The sequence below is a fragment of the Papio anubis genome, chromosome 6, assembly GCF_008728515.1.
Source record: "Papio anubis isolate 15944 chromosome 6, Panubis1.0, whole genome shotgun sequence".
In the NCBI taxonomy this organism is placed as follows: domain Eukaryota; kingdom Metazoa; phylum Chordata; class Mammalia; order Primates; family Cercopithecidae; genus Papio; species Papio anubis.
The window spans coordinates 111289307-111295442 of NC_044981.1; the positions used below are offsets into that span (position 1 = coordinate 111289307).

Below are 6136 nucleotides of genomic sequence, written 5' to 3' on the forward strand. Positions count from 1 at the left end.
AGAAAGAAAGAAAGAAAAAAGAAAAACTCTGTAAGTGCTAGGCATTATAATTATTATATCTGGATGGATGTTAATAATAGTATTTCTGAATGGTAGAATCATAGATGAATGTCTACTTCATATTATGTTGAGTAAGTTGAAGCTTCTTCTGGCTGGGGTACATTTTCTTGGTCTTCCTATTCTTTGTGTGCTTAACCCTGTGTCTGGCCTATAGTAGCTGCTCAATAAATGTTGAATTCAGCCGCTAAGATTGCATTGCATGGGCCAGGTGGCTCATGCACCTGGTGGCTCATGCCTGTAATCCCAGCACTTTGGGAGGCTAAGGTGGGTGGATCACTTGAGCTCAGGAATTTGAGACCACCCTAACCAACGTGGTGAAATCCCATCTCCACAAAAAATACAAAAATTACCCAGGCATGGTGGCATGCACCTGTAATCCCAGCTACTCAGGAGACTGAGGCAGGAGAATTGTTTGTACCTGAGAGGTGGAGCTTGCAGTGAGCCAACATTGCACCACTGCACTCCAGCCTGGGTGACAGAGTGACACTCCGTCTCAAAAAAAAAAAAAAAAAAAGACTGCATTGTGTAATCGGTACCTCTCCCAGATATCGTATTATCCATGGTCATTGTCTCATATTTTCATAGCTTTCTAGGAAGTTTCTGGAACAAAATTGGTATGAGATGAAATAAAGCCTAGTAAGTACCAATTCACATGAACATATTCCTCACAAAATTGTGTCTCTTTTTCAAGACTCTGGAGGGCTTAGATAACAGGTTCTGGGCTTGTGCTCTCAAGGGAGGCCCCTCTGTAAGCCTGTGCTATGTGATTTGCCAGAAAAACAACAAACTACCAGTTAATCATCTGCATATGTGGCCCATGTACTGCTGGCCCCCGGGAATGGTAAGTAAATGGGATTTTTATGGAAGTCAGACCTCTGAACAGGCAGTGAAATTGGCAGTCAAGGAAAACATAAATAGCAAAAAAAACACGATTACAAGAAAGCATCTATGGTATGATTTCATATGTATGTAAAACTACATATATAAATCTTATATGCATATATGTAGGAAATGTCTTAAACAAAATATAAATGGTAGTTATCTTTGGTAGTGGGATTTAGTGCAGTTTTTTCTCTTTGTTTACACTTTTTCTATACAGAAAAAATACACACAATTATGTATGAGGAAGAAAAAAATAACCACGCATCAAGGGAACTGATTGGTTCAATAAACTTCAAAAATTAACTGTTAGGGGCTGAGCCCAGTGGCTGACGCCTGTAATCCCAGCACTTTGGGAGGCTAAGGCGAGAAGATCACTTGAGCTGAGGAGTTCAAGACCAGCCTGAGCAACAAAGTGCTACTCCCTACCTCTACAAAAAATTTCAAAATTAGTTAGGCGTGGTGGCACACATCTGCAGTCCCAGCTACTTGGGAGACTGAGGCAGAAGGATCACTTGAGCCCAGGAGGCGAGGCTGCAGTGGGCTGCGTTTGTGCCACTGCCCTCCAGCCTGGGTCATAGAGCCAGATCCCGTCTCTAAAACATATGTCTATATAAAATAAGCAAACATTAAGTATAAGGATTTGAAATCTGATGTTTAGTAGGTTTTCTAGACTTAGCAAATAACAATACAGGACACCCAGTTAAAGTTTGATGAACAATTATAAGTACTCCCCATATAATATTTTGGGCATTGCCTCTTTTTATTTTTATTTTTTCAAAAAATGAAAAGAAATGTAAAGTAGGAGTATAGCTTCTACACTTCCACCATTATTGATATTTCTTTTCATTCTTTTCTCTGTAAGTAGGTTTTACATGGTCCAGAGTCATACCGTGTGTGTGCAGTTTTCATTCACTTAACAAATCATATTGGTTCCCTACTGGGGACAAGGTGCTGTGCTAAGCACTGGGGATACAGTAGGGGTAACACAGGTTTGCTGTTGCCTCTACTCAAGATAAAATCATTTTGCACAGTTTTTGCATTAAAAACTTTAAATGAATGCATAATCTGCTATCAAGTTAGTATATTCCATTTTACTTAACCCATCTTCCATTGTGGCTTAATTTATTCATTTGTTTGCGTATTTGCTTTTTGGTATTATAAATAATACTGAGCTGAATGGCTTTGTACATCAAACTTTTCTCACTTTTTTGTATTATTTTAAGGATAGACACTTAAAAATACTATTTTAGGCGGGGCATAGTGGCTCACGCCTGTAATCCTGGCACTTTGGGATGGGGAGGCAGCTGGATTACCCGAGGTCAGGAGTTCAAGACCAGCCTGGCCAACATGGTGAAACCCTGTCTCTACTAAAAATACAAAAATTAGCCTGGTCTGGTGGCACATGCATGTAATCCCAGCTACTCAGGAGGCTAAGGCAGGAGAATTGCATCATGAACCCAGGAGGTGGAGGTTGCACTGAGCCAAGATTGCACCACTGCATTCCAGCCTGGGCAACAGAATGAGACTGTCTCAAAAAAGAAAAAAAAAAAAACTTTTGTTTTTAGGCTAGTTGGAATTTCATAATAATTTCTTTAGAAAAGGTTAATTGGCTAGAATGACAAAAAAAATCAAAGCCTATATATTTCCTTTCCTTTTTTTTTTTTTTTTTTTTTTTGAGACAAGTTCTCGTTCTGTTGCCTAGGCTGGAGTGCAGGTGCCATCTCGGCTCACTGCATCCTCAACCCCCCAGGCTCAAGTGATCCTCCTGCCTCAGCTTCCCAAGTAGCTGGGACTACAGGTGTGCACCACCATCCCTGGATAACTTTTTTGTATTTTTGGTAGAGACAGGGTTTCACCGTGTTGCCAGGCTATTCTCAAACTACTGGGCTGAAGCAATCCACCCATCTCATCCTCCCAGAGTGTTGGGATTACAGACGTGAGTCACTGTGCCCGGCCAAAGTCTGTATTTCTTTGCCTGCAAATACGTTTAATCATCTTTCCATATATGTGTTTGCAAATTTTATTTGGTGGGTTGTCTACTCATTTTGTGGGGAAGGTCTTGGTGATGTTTCTTACTTTATGAAATCATACAAAAAGGTTATTAAGTTTGTATAGTGTTCATTTTTGCACTTTTCAGCCTATTTGTGCCTTATTTTTGGTTATTGATTTTAATGTTGTTTTTTACTTAGAGCAATTTAACATTGTATCTATTAAAATCTGTTCATCTTTTGATTTCAAGTGTTTCTTAGTATAGAATGTCATTTTTCTCTCTAGATGTTTACTACCTATTTAATTTATTTTATTCTTTTTTATATTTTAAAATATATTAAAACCTTAAATCATCTGGAACTTATTTTGGTATAGGTTTGTAGTGAATAGCAATAGGATTTTTATTCCAGATGACGTATATATTATTCCCAAAGAAAACTCCATTTTTCTTTATCTTTCCCTTTGATTTTGTAATGGCTTTTTCTCATGTATTTAATTTTATTGTATAATAAGGCTTATCTTTGGATAAGCCTTGTATACCCATTATCACACTGTTCTTTATTATGTATTAGAAAGTATTATAGTATTACATGATAAATATATAGAATGCAAATTACTACAGTTTTACAATATACTGTTAAATGTTAGAGTAATTCTCCTAATTCTAGAGTCTTCCTCCTGAAAAAAAGATTAAGTTCTACAAAACTTCCATGAGGATTTGAGTTGGAATAGCAGTAAAGGTATACATTAATTAGGTAACAATGGACACTTCTCCACCCAGGGACATGAATGTCTCTATTTATTCAATTCTCTTCCTATCTGTATTTGTTAACCAAACCTTATCTTGACTTCAGTTTACATTTCTCTTATGAAGGTTACACATGGGTGTCTCATATCATCATGGCTGGGTCCCACTAGATCCACCCCAATCTACTCAGATCAGCTTCACTTTTGTCTGCTTTGTACATTGTCTCTAAATCATCTTTTAGAGTTCTGCAATTTAATGTGATATGAAAAATCACTGGACTAACCAATGTGTTAAAATCCCTTCCACTCTGAAAAGCTTGATTCTATTATCTCCAAAATGCATGGTGCTTTCTTGTCTCTGCCTTTGCTAATACTGTTCTTCCTCCTACCTGAAATGGATACCCACTCCAAATCTACATATCCCAGCTATTTGGGAGGCTGAGGCAGGAGGATCGCCTGATCCTGCAGAGGTAGAGGCTGCAGTGAGCCCTGATGGTGTTGCTGCACTCCAGCCTGGGCAACATAGTGAGACTGTCGAAAGAAAGAAAAGGAAGGAAAGAAGGAAGGAAGGACGGAAGGAAGGAAGGAAGGACGGAAGGAAGGAAGGAAGGAAGGGGAAAAGGAAACAACAGGACCAGCCTGGGCAACACAGCAAGACTCTATGAAAATTTAATTTAATTTAAAATAATAATAAATAAAAATAAACACCTTCGCCAATGTCTCTCCTAAATCTTTTGGAGATCTCATGTATTACTGATGGACACACTCATGGTTAGCATGAACAACTTAAGATTTATGGAAACATCCAGATTTATCCTGTGAAAATACCGTTAACTTCTTACATTCCAGTGAGTGAAAACGCATGGATTTGAAGATTTGTCCACAGAGCGATGAATGGCTGTGCTCTCAGTTTCTATCCGTGTGAAAATCTACTCGTCCTCACAGGCACAAGTTCTTTACATACTAGAAAATGTGTGAGAGATGGAGGTAAGGGATGGCAGCTGTGGAGGCCAAAATAGGTTTTGTTTTTTTTTTTTTTTGGTTTGTTTACCAACTGGATTTTGCTCTGGTTAAGACAACAGTGTACAAACCAAGAGAGATTTGTGTTTTCGAGTGTAGCAAGACATTCTAAATAAATGTTCCTTGAAGAGGGGGCCTTTACATCCTAGAACTTTGGCAAAAATCCAAAAAAATAAAGGAGTGGACAGAAGCAGCATGGAACTGGGCTGTGGGATGGAGTTAGCAGTTGAGCTCACATCAAACAGCTTTTGAACGTATTTCTTCAGCTCTTCTTTGTATTAATGTAATATATCCAGAAAAGCAACCTTTTGTGAGGGTCTGCTATATATCAGGGATTGTCTGAAGTGCCCCCCTAACCAAGACTCAGTGTGTAACCTCAATTTGACAACTGTTGGAATCAAAGTCTATAATCCCACAGTCTGTAATCCCCTCCCTCATCCCTCTTGCCCCATTCATCTGGGCATCCATCTGAACTTCACAAGGAAAAGAACTTGGTACCTTTGGCTCCTTCTCAACCACATAAGAGCACCAAAGCAGAACAATGTAGGGATAGAAAGTATCTTAGAAACTATTCGTTTGCGAGGGCTACCAAATACTGTATGCCAAACTGGGTAGCTTAAAATAACACAAACATATTGTCTCAGAGCTCTGGAGATCAGAAGACTGAAGTCAAGGTTTTGCCCATGTTCCCTCTGAAACCTGTAGGGAAAAACCTTTCCTTGCCTCTTCTAGTTTCTGGTGTTTTCTAGCAATCCTTGATGTTTTTTGGCTTGTAGCTATATCACTCCACTCTGCACCTGTCACCATGTGGCCATCTTCTCTCTTGTTTCCCTGTCTCTGTGTCTCTTCTCCTCTTCTTTTTTTTTTTTTTTTTGAGGTGGAGTCTCACTCTGTCACCCAGGCTGGAGTGCAGTGGTGTGATCACGGCTCACTGAAACCTCCACCTCCAGGGTTCAAGCGATTCTCCTGCCTCAGACTCCCGAGTAGCTGGGATTACAAGTGTGCGCCACCATGCCCAGCTAATTTTTGTGTTTTTAGAAGAGACAGGGTTTCGCTATGTTGGCCAGGGTGGTCTTGAACTCCCGAGCTCAAGCGATCTACCCACCTCGGGCTCCCAAAGTGCTGAGATTACAGTCGTGAGCCACTGCGCCAGGGCCAGAACTTTAATATATTTCTTGTGGGGAGGGGACACAATCCAACCTGTAATAGAGACTAATAGTTTCTAAGATACTTTCTATCCCTTGTTCTGCTCATTCGTTTTGGTTTTAAGGAAAGTTAGGATCTCAGAGGTTGAGTTGGAGAGTCGATCTGTATGAAATGGTACATTATTACTCTTGGCAGTCTTGATTGCAGGAGACTAGAAACCCATCTTTCTCTAGAGTAGGCTAAAAGGAGTTCTTGGATCACAGAACATAAAGAAGAATGAACCAATCCGACT

General features: G+C 39.6%; 1 long non-coding RNA gene across 1 annotated transcript in view; it reads left to right on the top strand.

Annotated features, from left to right (window-relative positions):
- LOC110743143 overlaps positions 1–1320 on the top strand; it is a 72572-nt gene extending 71252 nt beyond the window's left edge. Inside the window, exon 4 of the long non-coding RNA XR_002521712.2 lies at positions 752–1320. This is a non-coding gene — a long non-coding RNA (uncharacterized LOC110743143). The remainder of the gene's footprint in view (positions 1–751) is intronic.
- Positions 1321–6136: the final 4816 nt, after the last annotated feature.